The 24,137-nt window shown below is 45.9% G+C and overlaps 2 pseudogenes; both read right to left on the bottom strand.

Moving 5' to 3' along the window:
- Positions 1–2,191: 2,191 nt before the first annotated feature.
- LOC112396398 (protein FAM76A pseudogene) lies at positions 2,192–4,587 on the bottom strand (annotated as a pseudogene).
- Positions 4,588–5,198: 611 nt separating this feature from the next.
- LOC112396363 (protein KHNYN pseudogene) lies at positions 5,199–7,282 on the bottom strand (annotated as a pseudogene).
- Between the last annotated feature and the right edge of the window lie 16,855 nt (positions 7,283–24,137).

Here is a 24,137-nt window from a genome sequence, read left to right as displayed (position 1 = left end):
AACGCAAGTTGTTTATCTTTAGGTGTGATAATGGACTTCGGATTATGTTTTTAAAAAAACATATATTCCCTAATATTCATGGATTAAATGGTATATCTGAGAGTTTCTTCAAAATTATGTGGAGAAATGAGTGGAGTAGAAATAAAAAGGAAAAGTGTTGTAGGAAAGTAATGGATATCTACAGTTTTATTGTGTCTTTTCACATCCTTCTAAAAATCATTTTTTAAAATCATAGTTAGATACACATAAAATTTACCATCTTAAGTGGTATTAAATACATTCACATTGTTGCGCAGCCATCATATTCCAAGCCCATAACTGAAACAGTAACTCATACTCCTCCCCCCAGCCCCTGCAACCACCATTGAGATGTGACTCCATACCTCCTATAAGTAGAATCATACAGTATATGTCATTCGTGATTAGCTGATTCCAATGAACATGACGCCCTCAAGGTTCATGCATGTTGTAGCGTATTAAAGAATTTCCTTCCTTTTTTATTCCACTGTATGGATGGACCACACTTTGTGTATCCATTCATTCTTTGATGAACACCTCCTTACATATTTTAATGATTGTGAATCATGCTGCATCTCTTTGAGACCGTACTTTCAGTACTTTAAGGGTACATACCCAGAAGTGGAATTGTGGGAGAATATGGTAATTCTTTCAGTTTTCTGAGGAACTACCATACTGTTTCCACAACTGCTTTACATCTTACATCCCTACCAGCAGTTCACAAGGATTCCAGTTTTTCCACATCCTTGTCCATACTTGCTTTCTGGGTCTTTTTTTGTTTTTTTTTTTGTTTTTTTTGATAATAGCCATCCTAATGTGTGTGAGGTGATACCTTATTGTAGTTTTGCTTTGCATTTCCCTAATGATTAGTGATTCTGAGCATCTTTTCATGTGCTTATTGGCCACTCGTATGTTTCTTTTTTCTTTTTTTTATTCAATATGAATTTTTATTAACACACATTTTTCAAAGTCTGTACAAACCAAAACATCCCTGTGTTTTAAAAGGTCCATAATCAAACATACAAATAAACAAAAGGTGTTACCAAAAGTTAGCTACTCGAGTTCATGGTAAAACAGTGTCATGATTTTTAAAAACCAAAATTTCAAGACTGAGGCTTCTGCCTTCCCTTTTTAGAACTTGTGGAAAGTTAGAAAATGTGTGGATTTGCTTTATATTTATATTAAATGCCAAGACCTTAAAAAAAGATTTAGTATAAAACTAAATGTGTTTTTACATTGTCAAGTCTTTAAAAAAAAAACATGACTTTTATCAGTCTTTTCCCCATAGTCGATGTAAATGCATCTGAAAAATATTATCTGACAGTTTACTTAAACGATCCTCATTCAAAAGTTACAAAACTATTTAGCACTGCCATTTCCCTTGCTTAGAAGGGAAAATTACATCCTCTACTAGAGTGATCTCTAAGTAACATGGTCCATTGTTCCTCTTACCAGAAGGAAGTCACTCATTTCCACATCTCTGTCCAATTATGTGCATGGCTCCCCTTGTGAGAATGCTCACCGATTAGAAGCATTTGCTCCTAGGAAATGCCTAGCAAGTTAAACGTACTGCTACACTTTTGGTAGACAGGTACAAATGTCATCTGCCCTTATGATTACCTCTAACTGTAGTTCCGCCCCCTGCATTAATGATTCCAAGGTAGCTGGTTTTCCTGTTTCATGGCACACTACACGTCTCTAGTTCCTTTCACACTACACGTCTCTAGTTCGAGGACCTGAGACAACGGCTAGAAATGCCAATCTATCCTCTCACCTGGAAAAGGAAATCCATGTGCCTGAAGGGAAAACAGGACAAAATTCAGGCTGGGGCCAAGCTGCTTTTGATAGAGAAGCACCTGTTTTCAACACATTTCCATTAAAAGCAGGGAGTGTACAGGCTGGGGTGGGTGTACAGGCTGGGGTGGGTGAGGAGTGGGGAAGAGGTAGGGTGATATCACTGTCCCAGTCAGCCTTATGGTTCCTACTAGAGCAGCTCACACTAACCTCCAAAATGCTCTGTAGTCCAAATATTATCCCATTTTGAATCAGGTTAAAAAAAAAAAAAGTTACCTGAAAATGGCCCAGTGTGACAACGGATATAAGTAAAGGGTATTTTTTTTAAAAAAGAGGTGGCAGTGTGAGAATTTAAAATCAGTCACATAAAACAATCAAGAAAGGGGTAGGGGAGAGAAGTGTCCAGTACAGCCTGGACAACCTTTCTTTCTGCCCTTAAGTGCCTTTTGGAGGATTTCTTGGAAGAGCATGTAAGAAGATACTTAACTCCATACTTACATACTGAATTGTTTCACCTAAGCAATCAGTTTTTAAGACTCCAAGGTAGCAAGAAAGAAAAGATCTGATTCTTTTACTAAAGCTAGAGAGTAGGAGTTTTTTTTAAAGAGGCATCACTTTTACAAGAAGAATGAGCTAGGCTACCATTATTCCTTTATCAAGAAAAAGTTTCTTTTTTAAAAAAAGTAAATTAAAACTCTGGCTATACGTAGTACAAAGTTCATACGTAATATACCTGGAAAAAAACCCAAAGAGTATACCCTGAAGCAAAAAAGATTTATTGGAGAGAAAAAGTCTCTTCCACGGTACCAAGTCTTAAGGTGGCAGTTTTCAAAGTTCAGAGGGTGGCAGTGATATGTAATTAATGCCAAACTGTTATGGACCAAAAAACCATTCTGCACATAACACTGAGCAGTGACCAGCACACACACACAAAAGTAACAAAAGAGAGACAGTAGTACTGAGAGAAGGGACAAAAGAGACAGTAGTACTGAGAGAAGGGTTTGGGATAGAGAGAGGGAGTGAGGGAGAGTATGGGAGAGCCTGAAACCCCAAACATTCAAGCATGCAGTCATAATACAGCACAAAGCAGGTGTTTCCAGCCCACTGCAGTCGCACACAGAAGGGTAACTATAGTAAAATAGAGATTTCTTAAGAAAGCTTGCGATTCCCAGAGAACAGCCAGGTTGCCACTCTAACCCAGGAATCCGTTGCTATTGCCAGGAGCGTCCTTGTGGTCTCTCATTCCTGACTTCTCTGACTTCTTGTTCTTGGACAAGGCAGCTGCTTGGCTTCAGGAGCTCTCGCTTTTTGGCCTGCATTTGTTCTGTAACTACTTTGTGGGTTTTCTCCATCTGGTTCATTTTGGCGCTCACGTGAGATGCTTGGTATTGAGAATCAGCCTTCAACTCCGTGACCTTCTTCTCTAAGCTCATCTGATCCTTTTGATGCAGCACCTTCAGAGCGGCTTCTTCTTCCTTTGGGCAAAGATGACAGAGTGGTCAGTGCCTGGTGAGTCCAGAGCCAGGTCTGAGGAAAAGCTGTGACCATTGGTTGTGATCAACTCAAACCTGGATTTTTTCTTTGGGATTTCCTTTTGAATTGAAGATGTAGGCAGTGTTTTCTTGCTGCTTCTCCTGGTGGCTGGCACGGGAAGAAGCGCTCAGATGCTTCCTCTGCTCTTTGGTCGTTTGTATGAAAGTGTACACAGCCAGCGTAACAACTTCCCGTCTACCTTTTTTCTGTCATCTTTCCCGTCAAATGCACCCTGCTGCTTGCCCTGTTCACGGGAATGTGGTGGGGTGGCCCATACTTCTGAGTTTGTATGGCGCTGGCTTTGGTGCCAGGGAATGCTGCAGTTACACGGCAGTGCTGCTGAGGTTTGGGCATTCCATAGAATTGCACATTCTGAGTGCACTTCTTGCATACTGTATTGGTTTTACTCTCCTGCTGGTGCTGGCCTACAGTTGGTGCGCTTCACAACAGGGGGTACAATCCGACACTCCTTGCACAGCGGCTGCCCCTGAGACAGCGCCTCGAAGGGGAAGTGCTGCTGGCATTTGGTGCGGGCGTTGCTCACCACCCTACCGGTCCCGCCCGCCACTTTCTCTCTTGTGTGTCTCTTTGGAGAAATGTCTATTCACGTTCATTGCCCATTTTGGATTTGGTTGTTTGGGTTTTTTGTTGTTGAGTTTTAGGGGTTCTTTATATATTCTGGATATTAATCCCTTATCAGATACATGATTTGAAAATGTTTTCTCACATTCTATGTGTTGCCTTTTTACTCTGATGAGAATGTCTTTAGATTCACAAATTTAATCTCAAGCAGCCCAATTTGTCCTTACTGTTTCGTTCTGTTACCTGGGCTTTTGGTATCATATCCAGGAAATTATTGCCAAATCCACTGTTACAAAATTTACAAAATTTTCGTCCTGTTTTCTTCCAAGAGTTTTATTGTTGTAGGTCTTACATTTAGGTCCTTGAGCTATTCAGTTAATTTTTTTTTTTTTTTTTTTTTGGGTTACCGGGCCTCTCCCTGTTGTGTCCTCTCCCCTGCATCGGCCGGCGGACTCCCAACCACTGTGCCACCAGGGAAGCCCAATTTTTTTTTTTTTTTTTTGAAGTGGGTCTCGCTTTATGCAACATATATGTTCTGTAAAGAAGATGCTAGGGTCAGGTCACATGAACGTTTTCCTCGCAGAACACGGCTTCATGTTTGGTGACTGCTCAGCGCTCGAGCAAGTGCATTAACCGGGGACTGCGGACTTTCTGACGCATTCGTTCAACTGTAAACAAACACCTGAATGAAACAGGAGAGCTGCCATTGATAGGAAGGAACCCTGAGAGTCTTCTGCAAACAGTCAACCCTAATTAACCGTTTTGTAAATGTGGATTTGCGGGGGGGTTGCCCAAAAGGGACGCAGCCGTTACAGGGCATATTATACTGAGGATGCGTGTAAAAAATCTAGGGCACAGGTCCTGGGGACAGAGGACCCTCAGCTCTCTGAAAGTGAGGTTTTGGTTAGGAAGCCTGTGCAACCACAGACAGACACACCTGAGGCTTGGTCCAAGTACCTTTCCTCCAAGGAGCTTCCCTCCACGTTCTCATCTCTCCTCCCAACAGGCTTTTTTACCCCTGACTTGTAAGGTCACAGGCAGGCATAGCTGAGACTAGAAGTCAAGTCTCCCTCTGCCTTCTCCAGCAGATCCCTGCTGCCCCACTGTGACCCAGACCCCATAACACTAGCCTTTCCAGGGCCCAGCATTCCCCTTTGATGCACCCAGGAGCCCAGCCAGGCCTGGCCATCAAAGCAGCAGCCAGGAGGAGGAAAGGCTTAGCTTCCTGGCCACCTGTTCTACATTCCCCTCCCACCCACTCTAGCCTCCATCCCCAGCTCAGCATAGAGGAGGGGCCAACAGTCCCCATCTCTGTGACCCACCCTTCCCAGCAGCCCCCATTCCCTACAGAAACCCTGCATAAAGCAAGGTTAAGAAGTTAAGGCTGAGCAGAACCTCCTGAGAGCTGGTTGAGGTCGAGGTCCTGAGATCAGGTCATCTTACAGACCTGTCCCCAAAGTGCCACAGGCAAGAGCATTCCCCACACACGAATGCGCTTCCTTGGTGCTTCCCTGACACAAAGCACCAACTCAGGGTGAGACTGGGTCAGGGTCTGAGCAGCAGAGGGACCCTCACAGAATGAGCTGAGCTGAGCTAGATGAGGCTGACGGGGTGGCAGTCACTCAGACAGGTGAGACTGTGAGACTGGGCAGCGCCTCAGAGAGCTGCTTGACGTCCCGGCAGTACGGCTCCCGCCGCAGGATGAAGTCCGCCTTTTTCCTCTTCTTTACTCCCCCGCTGCTGCTGACTGTGTTCTGTGAAGCCCCTGGCAGAATGCTGCGCCTCAGAAGACCCCTGTGCCCTGACCGGCTCCTTCAGGAACTCATCCAGTGTAGGGCCATTTCGCCCCAGTGGGTCATCAGGCACCAGTTTCCCACGAAGGTGAAGGGCAGCAGGCGCTCTAGTGATCGCCATCCACTTCTCAGACTCCTCCGCCAGGTCCCGGCACTGGTCATTGGAGACAATGATCCCGTCGGTCTCTTCAGCCAGCTTCACCATGAACCTGTCGTCACAGGAAGAGATCCTCTTGCCATCCAAGGAGGGAGGCTGCGGGAATACAGCTTGTGCAGGAAGGGACCCTCTCTGACACCTTGGAGTCCCTACTGAAATGCCACTGAGGCACAAAGACAGTTATGTCGCGGTGGCCACGGTCCCAGAAGTACTGCACAGCAATGGCCATGCCCCGGCTGGAGGCCATGCACCATGGCCATGTTGCTGCCATCGATGACAATATGGTGGAGGTCTGACAATATGGCGGAGGTCTGGCTTACCAAATTACCCCCCCGGGTGCCTTGTTTCCACGGAGACCCCCGACCTCGAGCCACGACCTGCTGCGTGTCTGTCCTGTCTCCCCTCGATCTCTGCAGTGCCAAGGGGGTTCAGGTGCTGGTGGGGGGCTGGGCACTCTCGCAGGTGAGGCTTCCCCATTACGGAGCCGCTGCAGGAGAGAGGCTCCCTGGGGTTGTGCTGCCTTCTGACAGGGGCCCTGGGTGCCAGGAGGCTCGCCCTGGACCCAGAACCTTCCTCTCTCCTGAGGCACCCCCTCCTTCCCCAGGGCCTTCCCTTTCAGAGGCACTGCCTGCCCTGTCTCTCCTCTTCCTGTGGCCTGAAGGCCACTTGTCTCTCCCAGGCCTCTTCCCCGGGCCCTTTGTCCTCTCCTTCCCCATAGCACGTCTCTCCCCTTGACTCCTGCCACCCTGCAGGTCCTGTTGCCAGAGCACCCAGCAGACCTGGGCTCCCCCACTCCCAGGACGGGAATGCTTGGGGCCCCTGCCCCCTGGATGCCTCTTGCACCAGGCTCAGCAGTTCTTCCTGGACAGCAAGGGGCAGCTGCAGCAAGGCCTCTGTGTGGGCATCTCCCACTCCAGGACTGCAGCAGAGAAGAGAAGAGAATTCTCTCAGCACTCCAGCACACTGAGAGGCTCCAGGGGATGGCCCCAGCCGAAAGTCCCAGCTCAGCCGCTCCACCAGCTCCTCCACTCAGCTCTGGACCATGACAAAGGCCTCGGTCAGGCCGCTGCATCAGCAAGCCGGGTGCCCCCGGCACCAGGTGGGCTGATGTGCTCCCAGTCAGGCAATCAAGGAAGAAGCCCTGGGTTCTCAGAAAGATGCAGTGCAGTTTGGGTGAGTAGTGAATTTCATTCTGTAGCTCTGGGCTGCAGGTACTCCTTGGCTCTGCTGGCGTTCTCCTTGGGGCCCTCCAGCTGCAGCCAGATGTGAGAGTCCTTCAGAAGGACGCTCATCCCCACCCTGAAGATGTGCTCCACACGGGGTTGCTGTTCTTGCACCTTGTCCTTGGCCTCTGCAGACACCGCAAACGGTCATGGGACAGGGAGCCAGCCCCCCAGGTAGGCATGGCTCCTTGGCCGCCCAGCCCCAATGGGGACCTCTCTACCTCATACCTCACGAACAGTTTTTTGAAAGGCTGGGCCTGCACTGAGCCCCAGTGTGTGCCCGCCCCTGCCAGCTGCAGGCTGCTGCCTGCCTGCGGCTGGAGCCTCGGCCCAGGCCCAAGCCCCCCAGTTAATTTTTGTATATCATATTAGGTAAGGGTCCAACTTCATTCTTTTCTATGTGGATATCGCATTTCCCAGCATTGTCTGTTGAAAATGTTGTCCTCTCCCCATTGGATGGTCTTTTCACTCTATTCCCTTGGTCTATATATATCTGTCTTTATACCAGTACCACACTGTTTTGAGTACTGTAGCTTTGAAATCAGGATATAGGAGTTGTCCAGTTTTATTCTTCTATATCAATATTGTTTCGGCTTTTCAAGACCCCTTGAGATTCTAATTTGAATTTTATGATGGGTTTCTCCTTCTGCAAAAAATATTGGGGTATATGTTGATTAACAATATTGTGTTACTTTCAGGTGTACTTATATTCTTTTTCAAATTATTTTCCCATTTAGGTTATTACAGAATATTGAGCAGAGTGTCCTGTGCTATACAGTAGTACAGTAGGTCCTATTTTAAATATAGCAGTGTGTATATGTCAATCCCAAACTCCCAATATATCCCTCCCCCTACATCTTTCCCCTTTATCTTTCCCCTTTGGGAACCATATGTTTGTTTTCTAAGTCTGTGTATTTGTTTTGTAAATAAGTTCACTTGTATCTAAGTCTGTGTATTTGTTTTGTAAATAAGTTCACTTGTATCATTTTTTTATTTAAAGATTCCTCATGTAAGTGATACCATATGATATGTCTTTCTCTGACTTACTTCACTTAGTATGATAATCTCCAGGTCCATCCATGTTGCTGTAAATGGCATTATTCTTTTTAATGGCTGAGTATACTCCATTGTATATATGCACCACATCTTCTTTATCCATTCCTCTGTTGACATTTAGGTTGCCTTTCATGTCTTGGCTATTGTAAACATTGAAACAGTGCTGCAGTGAACATTGGGGTGCATGTATCCTTTCGAACCATGGTTTTCTCCAGATATATACCCAGGAGTGGGATTGCTGGATCGTATGGTAGCTCTATTTGTAGTTTTTTAAGGAACCTCCATAGCGGCTGTACAAATTTACATTGACACCAACAGTGTACCCTTTTCTCCACACCCAGCATTACGTGTAGACTTTTTGATGATGGCCATTCTGACTGGTGTAAGGTGGTATCTCTTTGCAGTTTTGATTTGCATTTCTCTAATAATTGGTGATGTTGAGCATCTTTTCATATGCCTATTGGCCATTTGTGTCTTCTTTGGAGAAATGTCTTTTTAGGTCTTCTGCCCATTCTTTGATTGGGTGTTTGGTTTTTTTTGATATTTAGTTGCATGAGCTGTTTTTGGAGATTAATCCCTTGTCTCTAGCATCATTTGGAAATAGGAAATATTTTCTCCCCTTCTGTGGGTTGTCTTTTCTTTATGGTTTCCTTTGCTGTGCAGAAGCTTTTGACTTCATTAAGGTTCCATTTGTTTATTTTTGTTTTTATTTCCATTACTCTAGGAGAGAGATCAAAAAAGATATTGCTGCAATTTATGTGAAAGAGTGTTCTTCCTATGTTTAGGTCTTTAATCCATTTTGAGTTTATTTTGTATACGGTGTTATGTGTAGAAGTCCAGTTTTCCCAGCACCACTTGTCGAAGAGAGACTGTCTTTTCTCCATTGTATATTCTTCCGTCCTTTTCTTAGATTACTTGGCCATAGTGCATGGGTTTACTTCTGGGCTTCCATTGATCTATATTTCTGTTCTTTTGTGCCAGTTCTGTACTGTTTTTTCATGTTTGTAGTATAGTCTGAAGTTAGTATAGTCTGAAGTCAGGGAGCCCGATTCCTCCAGCTGTGATATTCTTTCTCAAGATTGCTTTGTCTGTTTGGGGTCTTTTGTGTCTCCATCCGAATTTAAAAATTTTTTGTTCTAGTTCTGTGAATGACGTTGTTGTTGATTTGATAGGGATTGCACTGAATCTATCGATTGCCTTGGGTAGTTACAGTCATTTTGAAAAGATTCTTTCAACCCAATTTCTTATGGTTTTCGGAGTATGGGTCTTTTGCCTCCTTAGGTAAGTTATTCCTAGGTATTTTATTCTTTGATTCTCTTTCTGATCTTTCGTTGTTAGTATATAGAAATGCAACGGATTTCTCAATTTTGTATCCTGCAACTTTACCAGATTCATTGATGAGCTCTAGTAGTTTTCTGGTAGCATCTTTACAATTTTCTACGTATAGTATCATGTCATCTGCAAACTGAGTTTTACTTCTTCTTTTCCAAGTTGGATTCATTTCTTTTTACTCTGATTGCCATGGCTAGGACTTCCAAAACTGTTGAATAAAAGTGGTGAGAGTGGGTGACTTCCCTGTTGGCACAGTGGTTAAGAATCCGCCTGCCAATGCAGGTGACATGGGTTCAAGCCCTGGTCTGGGAAGATCCCACATGCTATGAAGCAGCTAAGCCCGTGCGCCACAACTACTGAAGCTTGCGCGCCTAGAGTCCCCGCTCCACAGTGGCACAGTGGTTAAGAATCCGCCTGCCAATGCAGGTGACATGGGTTCAAGCCCTGGTCTGGGAAGATCCCACATGCTGTGAAGCAGCTAAGCCCGAGCACCACAACGCCTAGAGCCCCTGCTCCGCAATGAGAGAAAGGTGTGTGATGAGAAGCCCGTGCACCACAACGAAGAGTAGCTCCCGCTGCAACTAGGGAAAGCCTGTGCCTGTGCACAGCAGCAAAGCTCCAACACAGCCAGAAATAATAAAACAAAAAGAAAAACAGAAAACAACCCAGGCTCGCGACTCCAAGGCTAGGGTGAGCTCTCCTGTTAGTAGTAATATTCGCAAATTAAGCTCTGCCCATGCAATTCCACTGAGGATAACAAACTCTGAGCCTAGTTTCTCCTGGATTCTGCCCTAAGTACTAATATTTACATGTCCTTTCCCTGTAATATAAACTGTGTATAACTGCTTTTCTGAAACAGGTCCTCCTGTGAGCTCTGTAGTGAATCCCCAGACCTGGGGCTGGTCTTGGACACCCCTGACACCCCACAATATGATAAGAAGTAATTCACTAGAGGAGCTTCACAGTCAGTTGAAACTGGCAGAGGAAAGAAGAATTAGTGAACTTCATCACTGACTGATGGTACAATCTGAAGAATAGAGAGAATAATGAATGAAGGTGGAAGAGCCTCAGAGAAATGTGGGGCAGCGTTTACTGCACCAATACCTGGGTGATGGCAGCAGGAGAGAAAGAAGCAGGACAAATACTCAAAGAAGTACTGGCTGAAAACGTGCTAAATTTATTGAAAATCACCAAACTACACCTACAGATGTCCAATGGACTCTGAAGAATAAACTTGCAAAGCGATCCACACACAGATACGTCCCAGTGAAAATGGTGAAAGTCAAAGACAAGGAGAAAAGCTTGAAAGCAGCAAGAAAAACACCTTGTCCCCTAAAAGGGAACCACTGTAAGACCATGAGCTGGCTTTTCAGCTGAAACCAGGGAGGTTACAGGTAATGGGATAAAACACATTCAAAGTTGTGAATATGAAGAGAAGCCACCGCAATGGAAAGCTCGCGCACCGCAAGGAAGAGTGGCCCCTGCTCACCGCAACTAGAGAAAGCCCACGCACAGCAACGAAGACCCAATGCAGCCGAAATAAATTAATTTTTAAAAATTAAATAACTAAACAAAGAAAAACCTGGCATCAAACAGGATGGATGGAGTCATGCTTGCAACTGACCTCAGGGCATAGGAACTGGGAAGCAGGCCAAGCAGCACCTGCAGTGCCACCAGGAAATGCAACATGAATTGGTATCACCTGGAGCAACGTGCAGGGGGCCTTCCATCATCAGAGAGGGGTCATCCTGTGACAGCCCGCTCTGCCTGCCAGTGCTGTTGAAACTGAGACGCACAGCTCCTGCCACAAAGGTTCCCATCCCCAGTATTATAGAGATGATACAGACATCTCCAAGGCTCAAGGCTCCAGGCTCCTATTTAGCTGTGATGTGTACTGGTCCCGCAGGGGATCCCACTGCAACCATTAAGTCAGTTCTGCTCGCCACGGGGGGCATAATAAAGGCTGATCCCCCGCTGCCCCGAGCACCCACGGCAGTTTTAGGCTGTCGGAAGGAAAAACCGAGGCACTTAACAGTCAAACCGACCCAAGGGCTACTCCCTGACGAGCTAGACTCAGAAGCCGCACACATTGATCCATCGCACTGCCCTTAGAAAACTGTTCAGATCATGTCTCGTATCTGAATCAGGCTAGCTTAACAATGGGAAACCGTGCCTTGAAGGGTGAATAGCTCCTGGACAGCCACCGATGCTAACACCAGCTGAGTTTACCATGGAACTTGCAAGTATTTAATAACCAAATGGGAAAACCTGACCAAAGATAACTTGTCCCTGAAATGACCAAAGATAACTTGTCCCTGAAATGGCCAAAATGGGGTACTTTTGATTTACCTACATTGGTTTATTTGCACGTTTACATACATCTTTATTGGAGTATATAATTGCTTCACGATGCTGTGTTTCTGTTGTACACTAAAGCGAATCCACCATATCCACGCACATGTCCCCACATCTCCTCCCTCTTGCATCTCCCTCCCACCCTCCCTACCCCACCCCTCTAGGTGGTCCCAAAGCACCGGCACCGAGCTGATCTCCCTGTGCTATGCGGCTGCTTCCCACTAGCTATTTTACATTCGGTAGTGTATATAGGGAGGAATATTTGAATTGGACCTAGAGGCCTCACAAGTGAGGAAATAATAAAATGGCTTCATTTTAAGAAACAAACCAAAAATGATTAGAAACAGTGGTGGCTGAATTAGAGAAAGCCTCAACCTCCGTCTCCAGCTTCTTTATGTTCTCTTCTTTCTGAGTTGCCCTGCTCTGCCCTGCCCTTCCTGCTCTCCCTCCTCCACCACCAAAAGAAAAATATATTGAATGCGAGATAGAAAATGAAAGCAACACCAAGTTTAAGGAGAAGCCCATGAGCGAGGGGAACCTGCTCTATCTACAGCCCCTGGGACTAGGACAAAACTTAGAACTTGACTAAGGATTTTCCAGATCCTTTACAAAGACCCTTTAGCTTTTGCTAAGGAATTTGATCTTACAGTAAGAACTTACGAGCCTGGATATTCAGACTTGTACCAGCTCGTACATTGACTAGTCTCTGAAAGTAAAGCAAAAGAATGGCTCTAAGACATAAATTGGAAAGCACCTATGGAGGATTTTCAGAAGTGTGAGGCTACAGATCACCAGAAATGTAGAGAAGTTGCCCACAACTTATATCAGGCTATTCCAAAAATCTTCCCACATTAAACAGATTGGGCATGGGACTTCCCTGGTGGTCCAGTGGCTAAGACTCCACGCTCCCAATGCAGGTGGTGCCGCCACTTGAAAGATCCTGCATGCCACGACGAAGACCCAACACAGCCAAATAAATAAAACACGTATTTTTAAAAAAGAAAAGAAAACAGATTGGGCAAAGATCCATCAGTGTAAATAGAGGCCAGGAGAAACTATTTGATTATTTTGAAAGATTTGAAAAAACATTCAAACAACACTCTGGCATGGATCCAGAGAGTTTTGTAAACCATCAGAATGATTCAGTATTACATTCTATATTTTTCTCGAAGGATTAGATGAAGAAGAATTGGCACACCTGGTTAAAAGACATGAACTTGATTGGGCTACTATGCATACTAATGCCCTTGTCATTTTCTAAAACCTTATGGAAAGGAGAGAAGGAAAAAGCTGCCAAGATTATGACTGCAGCTACAGCAGTTTGGCGGCCCTCCAAAACTCACCTGCCCAAATTCCAGCCGGGCTTGAAAATTGCAAAAACATTTTAAAAGGGATTGCCACAAATTCAAGCGAGACTTGGAACAAGGTAAAACTAAAAAGGAAGAGAAGTGCTCTGAGGATTACGAGAGGGCATTTTCCCCTCTTCCTCACAAATACCTTAGGGGAGACTGAAATAACTATCAGACGGGAAACTTCTAAGGCCCTGTAGACACGGGGGCTCCATTCTCTGTCCTTAACCCGACCCTTATTCACTGCCCTCTCGCTCGGGGTAAACAATCGATTCTCATGGTAGGGGTTTCAAACTTTCCTGTGGTTTTTAAATCAGAACCAATAATTGTTCAGCTAGGAACTGTCACAGGAAGACATGTATTCCTTTTGGTGAATGTGCTCCAATTCATCTGACTGGATGAGACCTTTTAGAGGCATATAATGCCCGTATTGCCTTTTCACCTATAGGTGAAATGATTTTAGATTTAGAAGCTGTAGATGCTGAGAACATAATTACTGAAAAGTGAATGGTTATGAAAATCAAAATTCAGACAAATCAAGAGGAAATTAATGATTTGCTGTTACAGGACAGCTGCATGTAAATCAGTGGAGTTAGAACACACCCTCACACCATGCACAAAAATAACCTCACAATAGCTTAAAGACTTAAACATAAGACATGACGCCATGAAACTCCTAGAAGAGAGCATAGGCAAAACATTCTCTGACATAAACTGTACCAATGTTCCCTTAAGTCAGTCTCCCAAGGCAATAGAAACGAAAACTTACAAGCTTTTGCACAGCAAAGGAAACCGTAAACAAAAGAAAACCTAAAAGACAACCTATGGAATAGGAGAAAATATCTGCAAATGATGTGACTGACAAGGGCTTAATTTCCAAGATATATTGGGTGGGCCAAAAAGTTTGGGTTTTTCCATATCTTATTGGCCAACCCAATACAAACAGCTCATACAACTCAACAACAAAAAAATGGGCAGAAGACCTTAATAGACGTCTCTCCAAAGAAGAAACAAATGGCCAATAAGCATGAGGAAAGATGCTCAACATCACTAGTTATTAGAAAAGTGCAAATCAAACTACAGTGAGCTACCACCTCACACAGGTCAGAATGGCCATCATTAAAAAGTCTACAACTAACAAATGCTGGAGAGGGTGTACACAAAAGGTTGGTGGGAATATAAGTTGGTGCAGCCAGTATGGAGAACAATATGGAGATTCCTCAAAAAACTGAGAGTTACCATATTATCCAGGAATCCCAGTCCTGGGCATATATCCAGACAAAATTATAATTCAACAGCATTCACAGCAGCACTGTTCACAACAGCCAGGACATGGAAACAACCTAAATGTCCACAGAGGAATGGACAAAGAAGATGGGGTACATTTATACAATGGAATATTACTCAGCCATAAAAAAGAACGAAATAATGCCATTTGCAGCAACATGGATGCAACTAGAGATTATCATACTAAGTGGGGAGTAAGTCGGAGAAAGACAAATACCCTATCACTTAAGCGTGGAAATTAAATATGGCACAAATGAATGTATCTACAAAACAGAAACAGACATAGAGAACAGACTTGTGGTTGCCAAGCAGTGGGGGGAGAAGGGAGAGGGATGGGAATTCAGGGTTGATAGGTGCAAACTATTACATTTAGAATGGATAAACGACAAGGTTCTACTGTAGAGCTCAGGGAACCATATCCAATCTCCTGGGATAAACCAGAATGGAAAAGAATATTTTAAGAAGAACGTACGGCAAAACTGAGTCACTTTGCTGGCACAACACTGTAAATCAACTATGCTTCGGTAAAAAAATAAAATGATTGGCTGTACAAGTGCCTAAGGAATTATGGGCTCTTCTTCCTCAGATACTGGGAAAATTTAAATGGCTACTCCTATTGAAGTAACTATGGATAATTCCAAGCCGCTACCTAATATCCGACAATAGCCACGCAGACTGGAGGCATTAAAAGGAATGAGACCTATTATTCAGGAATGCCTTAAGAAAAGACTTAAAATTCCTTGCACCAGTCCCTGCGATACTCCCATTTTACCAGGAAGAAACCAAATGGAAAGGCCTGCAGGTTGGTTCAGGACCGGAGCTCTAAGTACTCTTGTGATTCCCTGCCACCCTGTCGTCCCTAATCCTCCCACACTGCTCTCAGCCATCCCATCAGACACCTTGTTATTTCCCAGTAGTTGACCTACGGAGCGCATTCTTGAGTATTCCAGTAGAAAAGAAAGTCAATACCTCTTCACTTTTACATAGGAAGATCGCCAACCTACTTGGACAGTTATGCCACAAGGCTATACTGAAAGCCCTACTTATTTTTCTCAAATACTTAAAACCGATTTGGCTGATGTACACTTTCCTAATGACTCTGCTCTGATTCAGTACATAGATAATTTACTTTTGTGTTCTAGAACTGGACCGGATTGCCAAGAGACGCTATCCACTTGCTGCAGCAATGTGTCGAGAGGCATAAAGTGTCCAAAGACAAACTACAATTCTGCTCACCAACTATGCGATAATTAGGTCATTTAATATCTAAGGAAGGATTGTTGATTGATTCTGAAAGGATTAATTGAATCCTAGCTTTCTCACTCCCCCAGACAAAGAAACAGCGGAGAGGATTTCTAGTTCTAACTGGGTATTGCAGCAATTGGGTACCGAGTTTCTCCCTCGTGGCCTAATAACCTCTATGCGTTACTCAAGTCTCATCAGCCAGAGGGACTTCCCTGGCCGTCCGGTGCTTAAGACTCCACGCTTCCACTGCAGGGGGCACGGGTTTGATCCCTAGTCGGGGAACTAAGATCCCACATGCTGCGGGGCATGGCCAAAACAATTAATTAATTTAAAAAATACTTTAAAAAAAAAAAACCTCATCAGCCAGACCCAATTGAATGGATGAACAGAAGGAGAAAAAGCTACAAATGCCCTGTGAACCTACACTAGCCCGGGCTCCAGCTCTGGGCCATCCTAACTATAAACTACCATTTCCCTCTTTGTGCCTGAAGACAGAGGACACGTCCTGGGTGTATTCACTCAGAGGCACTGTGACCACAGGATGTTATAGTTGCCAGTTAGATTTGGTGGCAGAAGGGCTCCCACCCTCTAGGAGAGCTATTTCGGCGACTGCCCTCTTTATGCAAAGCTACTGAAGAACTTCTCATGGGGTCTCCTCGGTGAGTCGCTTGACCTCTTACGAAGTATTGTTACTCTCATCACCCAGTATTACTTCCGCTTGCTGGTGTTAACAGCCTTAACCCTGCAACTTTGTTTCCAGCATCTCAAGATGACTGCATTATACTGGCTATCTTCTAACTGAGGACTGATGTGCAAGAAGTTCCCATTGATAATTCTGGATTTAATTTGGTTTACAGGTGGATCCTACTTCAAAGGACATTACTGAGCTGGGTTTGCAATAACTTCAACAGTAGAAATAAGTGAAAGTTCTTATTTACCAGACACCAAGTCGGCCCAACAAGCTGAACTGATTGCATGACGAGGGCTTGTCAATTAGCCAGAGGTCAAATAAACCACGTCTATACTGATAGCTGCTACGCCTTTGGAGTGGCTCGTGATTTTACAATGCTGTGGAAACCGGATTTCTCACCTCTTCTGGTCAGCCTATAAAGAATGGACAGCTCATCTCAAAACTATTAGACTCCAGACAGCTCATGATCATGAAGCTTACCTGGGCATTCCAAATCTGACTCCACAGAGGCCAAAGGACATGGACCGGCTGGTGCCGCAGCCAGACAAGCTGCCTGAGGTCTTGTCCCTGCCCAATTTCAAGGCTCCCCCCTGCTCGATCACAACTCTGACGAAACTTCAGAAATTTCTTTTGCGGGCTCAGGAACTGGCTTCAGAAAATGAAGAAAAAAAGGGGGGCTATTTGGATCCCATCTCCCAGATATGGAGTATCTGCATGCAGTTGTTTAGGGGTGGCTGGTCATTGCTGGGTGTTCTTTTTTTTTTTTTAAGTTATTTTTCGTTGCCTTTACTCCAGCAAGGAGATTCCCTGGCCCACGGGCACCCGAGAAAATGGTATTATAGGGAAAACAGTGTATCTGGAAACCTTCTCCCACTATAGCTCATAAGGTTTATGACCTATGTTCTATCTGTCCTAAAATGTAATCCTGGTAAACCCCTTCATGGCTCGCAAGGCCACTTCCCCCTTCCTGAGGAGCCCTTGTAGGTTTGGCAGCTGGACTCCATCCACGTGCCTTCCTCTGAAGGCTATAAACGCATCCTGGTCGTGGTCTGCGTGTTTTCACACTGGGTGGAGGCATTTCCTTGCAGAAGGCCGGTAGCCTTCACAGTAGGCAAATTACTGTTGGGAAAAAAATAATTCCACTTTGGGGCATTCCTTCTGAGTTGCATAGCAACCAGGGAACCCATTTTACTGGACAGATTATTAATTCCACTGGTAAGATTCGGCCGCTAATGCAACATGTTCACTGCACCTATCACCTCAATCCTCAGTGGTAGTAGAAGGGACCCAAGAGCACTATTAAAACACAATTGGCTAAATTTTCAGAGGCTTTTCATCTTCCACGGCCAAAAGCTCTTCCCTTGGTAACTCCTCAACCTTAGCTCTACCCACTTTGGTAAACATTCAGTTGTCTCTCTTTGAAATAATTACTGGGCGGCGACCTGTGCCTTTAGATGAGGTACGTATGAACCAGCGCTGCTTCAAGGTCACATTCTACATTACAGGGACTCATCAAAGTGCTTAAAGAAAATGAAAAATTAGTAACCGAATCCTTCCACAGTGAGCTCCTGGGAGACGAAGACCTTATTAAGGGTCACGGGTTACAGCCTGGAGATGTTGGAAAAGATGTCAAAAAAGTGACTCTTTACAACCACGTTGGAAAGGACCATACCAGCTACTCTTAACAAATCCCTGGGGGGCAAAACTTAAAGGACTAATCTATTGGAGTCACATCTCTCACCTCAAAAGGGCCTCCCCTCCTGAATGGACTGCAACCCCTATTTGTGACACCCCACTTCCACTAAGAGAGGCTTCATCAAACCAGGATGAGAAGAACACGACAACAGCGGTAGACAGCTAACCCAAGAGTCCAGACCAGACCTGTAAGAAACTGCCTCTCTCCATCAAAATTGAAAGTTATGGGACTTCCCTGGCGTTCCAGTGGTTAAGACACCCCCCTTTCCCTGCAGGGGGCATGGGTTCCATCCCTGATCAGGGAACAGCCAAAAAATAGAAAAAGAAATTGAAAGTTACTGTTCTGCTTCTAGCTATGTTCTTAGGCCAATGTTTAGGATGAAAAGAAAACTCTTTAGTAAAACTATCACAAAGTATAGGTACTGGGGGAGGTTAACTGATTGCTGGGTTTGTCATCAGATTAATCCGTCAGTACAAGGCCGATTAAACCCCTTGTAATTTCTGTCACTGACTTTTCAGATGTTTCTAATGGTACCACTTACTCAGACACACCTCCCTCTGGCCTAACTTTTCACATGCAGGATCTTAGTTCCCCGACCAGGGATCAGACCCGAGCCCCCTGCAGTGGAAGCACGGAGTGCAGTGGAAGCACGGAGTCATAACCACCGGACCACCGGGGAAGTCCCCATGTCCCGTACTTAATTAACAGAGGTCTTAAAGAGAAAGATACAAGTCACGTATGCCAGCAACTCCCCCACCTCCAATATCATACGGATAGCTTTTGGAAAGTCTGCAAAAGAAATGGCCCACGGTTTAATACTGTGTTACGAGAACTTCCAGTTAACGAAGCCATCAACAAAAGCGCTCTGGGAGGAGTCACTTGTGCTCCCCCAGGTTTTGTCTTCATATATGGTATTGGAACTGACCCACCTTCCCAAGGGTATTCACATAAATGTCTGAAGAGCTGGCAAGTAGAAGGTTTATTTTATCGGGACGTTATGTTACCCCATTGTCCATCCAAAAAGAGAAGATGGACCTCCTTTTTCTCCCCATTACAGAGTCAGGAGATCCATGCGAGGAGGATACCAAAGAAACCTGGTGGCAAAGTCTTTTCGGAATCTTGGTTCCTAGCGCAGGAGTATATGTGAACAGGGATACGCTTAGAAACTTATCAGCCACAATTAGTCCTTAGATTCCTTAGCCCAAGTTGTGTTAGATAACAGAATTGCCTTAGAGCTCCTACTGCCCAAACAGGGAGGTGTTTGTGCTATTGGCCACACATGTTGCACTTATGTTAACACCTCCAGAGGTTGAGACATGCCCGGGAAAAATTTTCCGAAGAGCAAAATGGTTACAAGATGTAAGAAAGAGTGATCCTTTAAGTCAGCAGTACCCAGTCTTTTTGGCACCAGGGACCGGTTTCATGGAAGACAGTTTTTCCATGGACCAGGGCGGGGGCAGGGAGGTATGGTTCAGGCAGTGATGCGAGTGATGGGGGGTGGCAGATGAAGCTTCGCTCACCTGCCCGCCACTCACCTCCTGCTGTGCGGCCCGATTCCTAACAGGCCGAGGACTGGTAGCGGTCCGCGTCCCAAGGGTTGGGGACCCCTGTTTTAAGTGACCTTTTTAGTCAGCTACCCTCAGGACTAGGCAACATTTTCCGGCTTTACAGACAGTTGTTCATTATATGCACTGCCATTCTTTTCCTGGCTATCAAATTACTCATGACATGTATCACTGCTTGTTCTAAGTCTACGGCCAAAAGCACACCTACAACAAACTGAGATGACTGATCAAATGTGTAATCTATAAAACTTGCCTTCATCAATTTATTTCTATGATTACTGCATTAAATTACTATGATAAAATATATAATGATGCTTTAACAAATTGAAACTGCTGATCATTTCTATAATTCTGGATAAGGTAATGGACATACACAATACACATAAAGTACAACTGGCCTAAGTGCTATTGGACACCTTAGAATTGGCTACCAGTCCTTGCCAAGCATCCTACTAGTGCATCCCCCCCCCGCCAAAAGGAAAAAAAAAGGACCGGGCTCTCAAGACCCAGCATGGAGGGATGATGAACCGGAAGCAGGTAAGCAACCACCTTGGCACCAAGGGACCAAATAGTTGATCATCTAATGCTTTCTATCAAAAGATTTATGATCTAAAGGGGGAAGATGATGAGGGAAATCATAAATATTTTATGGCAGGACAATCAAACTAAGAAAGAAAACAAGAAAACAAATGACATGCTCCTTTTGTGGCAAGCTTTTCCCAGTGTTCAATGTGCATATCTATACGATACATTAACCGGCTCTCAAAGCAGCAGGATGAAATCAACCTTTGAGAAAAAGATGACCCTTTCTTTAGACGCCAGCATTTCAATATTGTAATTCTATGACTAATATATTTCTTTTTCATCTCATACAAGGGTACAGGGGGTCGCACTGACCAAAGGCTTGTCTGTACATGCAATATTAAGGGGAAAAAACCCCCAACTTGTTGACTGAACTATGTACACAGTGCTAACCTGTCAATATGAGAGATAATTTGTCTCAAAAATGTATAAAACTGCATCTCTGACGCCTGATCGATGGAGCCGTTTTCAAACTTTCTGAGAATGTTTCCTGGGTTATAATCCTCAGTTTGACTCGAATAAAATTCTCTTTTCTTTTTTCTTAGCTTGACTGTTATTTGATTTTTCATCAGCAGGCCTCACTGCTGAAATGGAAATTACACCTTCAGGAAAGGGCTATACCTGATGTCAAGGGCCTTTCCAGAATACAGGAGGATGTGCCTTCCGCCATGCTCAGCCCCTTGCCCTCTGACATGAAGATACAGTTAGTGCTGGCCTAACAGTTGTGAAGCCCCTTGGGACCACTGGACAGCTGTGCCGTGCTTCCCTGCTAGTGGCATATCCCCCGTCTAGGAGGGCTTGCTTGGCAGAGTTGGTGGTGGTGTGCCTGGCCCTACCACTGGCCATCAAAACGACAGTCCCAAGGACACAGATTTTCACTGACTCCCGAGCAGTAGCCAATGGGCTCACAGTCTGGTCTGGACAATGGCCTCCTTGGGGCACCTCCACTTGGAAAGATAGGGCAACACACACACTGATTATGGATACTCGTGGCTCTGCGTACACATGCCAACACCAGAAGGAGACCTGTTCCAGAGCCCAACGTAAGCTACGACACAGGTTCAGACACAGCTATTCCTCCAGAGATGCACACCCGCTAACACAATGGATCCACGGGGAAGCCTAAGTGGTGGTAGATGTTGCCCCCTCTGCTCTCAAACAAAACTCTGGAAGCCTCCCAGGTAGGCACATGCATACACCCCGGGCTGACAGACCCTACTTCCGGTGAGAAATTGATTTTATCAGGCCACTGCCGCCCTCTGCTAGAGGTAGTGGGTATTCAACCACTGTCACTGATTCCTCCCCTGGACTTCTGCTGGCCACTCCCTCCGGACATGCTGTAATCTCCTTCTTGACCAGGTATGTGCCCGTCCCTTTCGGCCCACCAGGCATCGTGGATTCAGATCAAGGTACCCATTTCACCGCCCAGTCTGTTCGGTCATGGGCTCTGGCACATGGACTCTTGTAAAATTTCCAACTAACTTAGCAGCCCCAAGTGGCTAAACTTAAAAGAGATATACCATGGTCTACTCAAAGGCAGGCCCCCCCAAGCCTTTAAACAAAGGTGGTCCCCAAAATGGACAAAAAAACATTACCACAAGCTCTAACGCTGCCTAACCCCCGACCCTCAGATCTCCACACACCAGCTGCCAGTCTTCTCCACGGACTCCTCTGTGAGCACGTAAAGGAAACCCTCAGCCCTCTGACGTCAGGCATCGTTCACATCTGCTCAGCAGACGAACGCGCCCCTTGCCCACCATCTCACCGTCTTCCACGCACCTAATCAGGTCGATCAAGGGCTGGTTGTGCAACGTGATACAGAGAGAGCGCCCCCAAGGGGACGAGCCCCTACCCAACTGCTTAGAGATCACAAGTGTACAGATTTTATTGGCCCACATGATGGCCCAGGACTAGCCGCAAATCTTAAGGCCACTGGCTTCGCCTCACTTTTTGAAAAGCTGGTTTATTAAACCATATTCATCAAAAGTTTTGCAGGAGGTTGAAGTTACAGCTCCAGCGCAACTTGCGTGGATCTCAGAGAAAAGACAAGAGGCTCCCCACCTAGTGGATGCTGGTGTCGTTAGGAAATGAAATCCACAAGGGAAGCCCGGAGTCCAGTGTCACTATTAGCAGACATGGGCCAGGTCCCAGCTCGAAGGAGGCCCCAGCAAGCCAAGTGCGCATCTGACTCTCCTTGGTTGTGGCTCTTAATGTGTACAGCCTGGATAGCAGGGTTGCTAGTGGGCCCCCGGAGCCTAGTGCTGTCCCAGGAGCTGTGCGGGAACACATCAGCCAAGTGCGTGACTGCGTCACGGGAGGGCTGAGTGCCAGTGCAGGCAGGCCCTGTGAGAAGAGCTTCGGCCGGCACATGGCTGGGTGTGGATTCTAACCAGAGCTCACCTCTCTCCACATTAAATGGTGCCAGTAGAAACGATGCTGAAACAAGTTGCTCCCTCCTTTTACGAAACCTCAAGTTATATATCCCAGGCAAAAACGGCCTTCCCAGTGTTAACCGAATCAGACCCAGATGGCTGACAGTTTGGGGCTGTCATGATCCTACCATGGTTTCATAGGGTGAACTCCGGATTCTGAAGCTGTAGGCCACAACGTGTGCCTACAATCAGCCCATCAATGTGTCCGGAATCTGTGTGCATCATGGATGGGATCCCCACAAGGCTCGGTCTTGGACATGGCCGTGCCCTTCCCAAGATGCACCCCTACTGCTCTGATGGAGCTTACTGATCCGCTCAACCACCGGCAGAGCCTGTGCTTGTAGCTGTGCCCTGCACGGGCCTCCAGCAGATCTGCTCAGAACTTAACACCTCTTAGCCACTCTGCCCTTCACGGGTCTCCACCTGGGAAGGCCACCCCAAGCACACCAACGTCGCAGTGGGTGACGTCTCAACCCAAGAGAATTACGAGGGAAATCATGCTCCCCAAGCTCGTGGGACGGTGGGACCTTCCCCTCCCAGACCGCCTTCACATCAGCAGGGAAGAGACTGGTGACGGTCAACCTCAAGGTTGAGCTGCCCCAGTGCCTCCAGGTGATGGACGCTGGGGGCCCTCGAGAAGACTGTTTTTGTGAAATGGCTAATTCCTTGCCGCTATCACAATACTTACTAGGCACTACCATATATAAAATAGGGAACTGATAAGAACCTGCTGTATAGCACAGGGAACTCCACTTTGCTGTACAGTAGAAACTAACAACACTGTAAAACAACTACCCCAATAAAAAAAAAAAAGCAAAAAACAAACAGTAGGTCCCCTGCCAACTGCATGGCACCAGTAACGTCATTTGGCCTTCATGACAAGTCAAGCTGTGTATTCTAATCCCCATCGGCCACGGGGGGCACCTCCTCACAACGGTCCTACCTTGACCTACCTAGAGCCTATGAACAGGGACCTCCTGCCGCCGTGTGTGCCGGCTGATGCGCCGATGACAGCGTTTGCTCCCCACCCGATGCAGCCACAGCAGATCCAACTCCCTCGTTATTCCCACCACCACCTTCCGTACTCAGAGCTGCTGCCCTCCTTTGTACCCACATCGTAGGCACAAGCCGCTCCCCGCTATACGCCAGAATCCCCTCCAACACCACAACCGAGTAGGCCACACCTGCCAGGACACATGTATTTGTGCAAACCTCTGACAGCAGCCTCGGCCTTACAAGCAAAACAACGCTGTCTGTGTCTCTACGCGGGGCCAGACCTACATCCCCAGGTCACTAACCTGCAGTTCCTCACAGTGATCAGCTGTGTGCTAATTCCCTCCAAAATACCTTGAGCCTCACTCAGGCTAAACAAACCCCTAATCAGGACCCCGTACGGGGCACCCTGAGGGTAAGCATCAGGATAACCAGAATAACCACCCCCCCCCCC

This window comes from Neophocaena asiaeorientalis, unplaced genomic scaffold (assembly GCF_003031525.2).
Source record: "Neophocaena asiaeorientalis asiaeorientalis breed wild unplaced genomic scaffold, Neophocaena_asiaeorientalis_V1.1 scaffold469, whole genome shotgun sequence".
Taxonomy (NCBI): Eukaryota; Metazoa; Chordata; class Mammalia; order Artiodactyla; family Phocoenidae; genus Neophocaena; species Neophocaena asiaeorientalis.
Note: the sequence above shows the minus strand (reverse complement) of the source record. Positions and strands in the feature narration are given on the sequence as shown.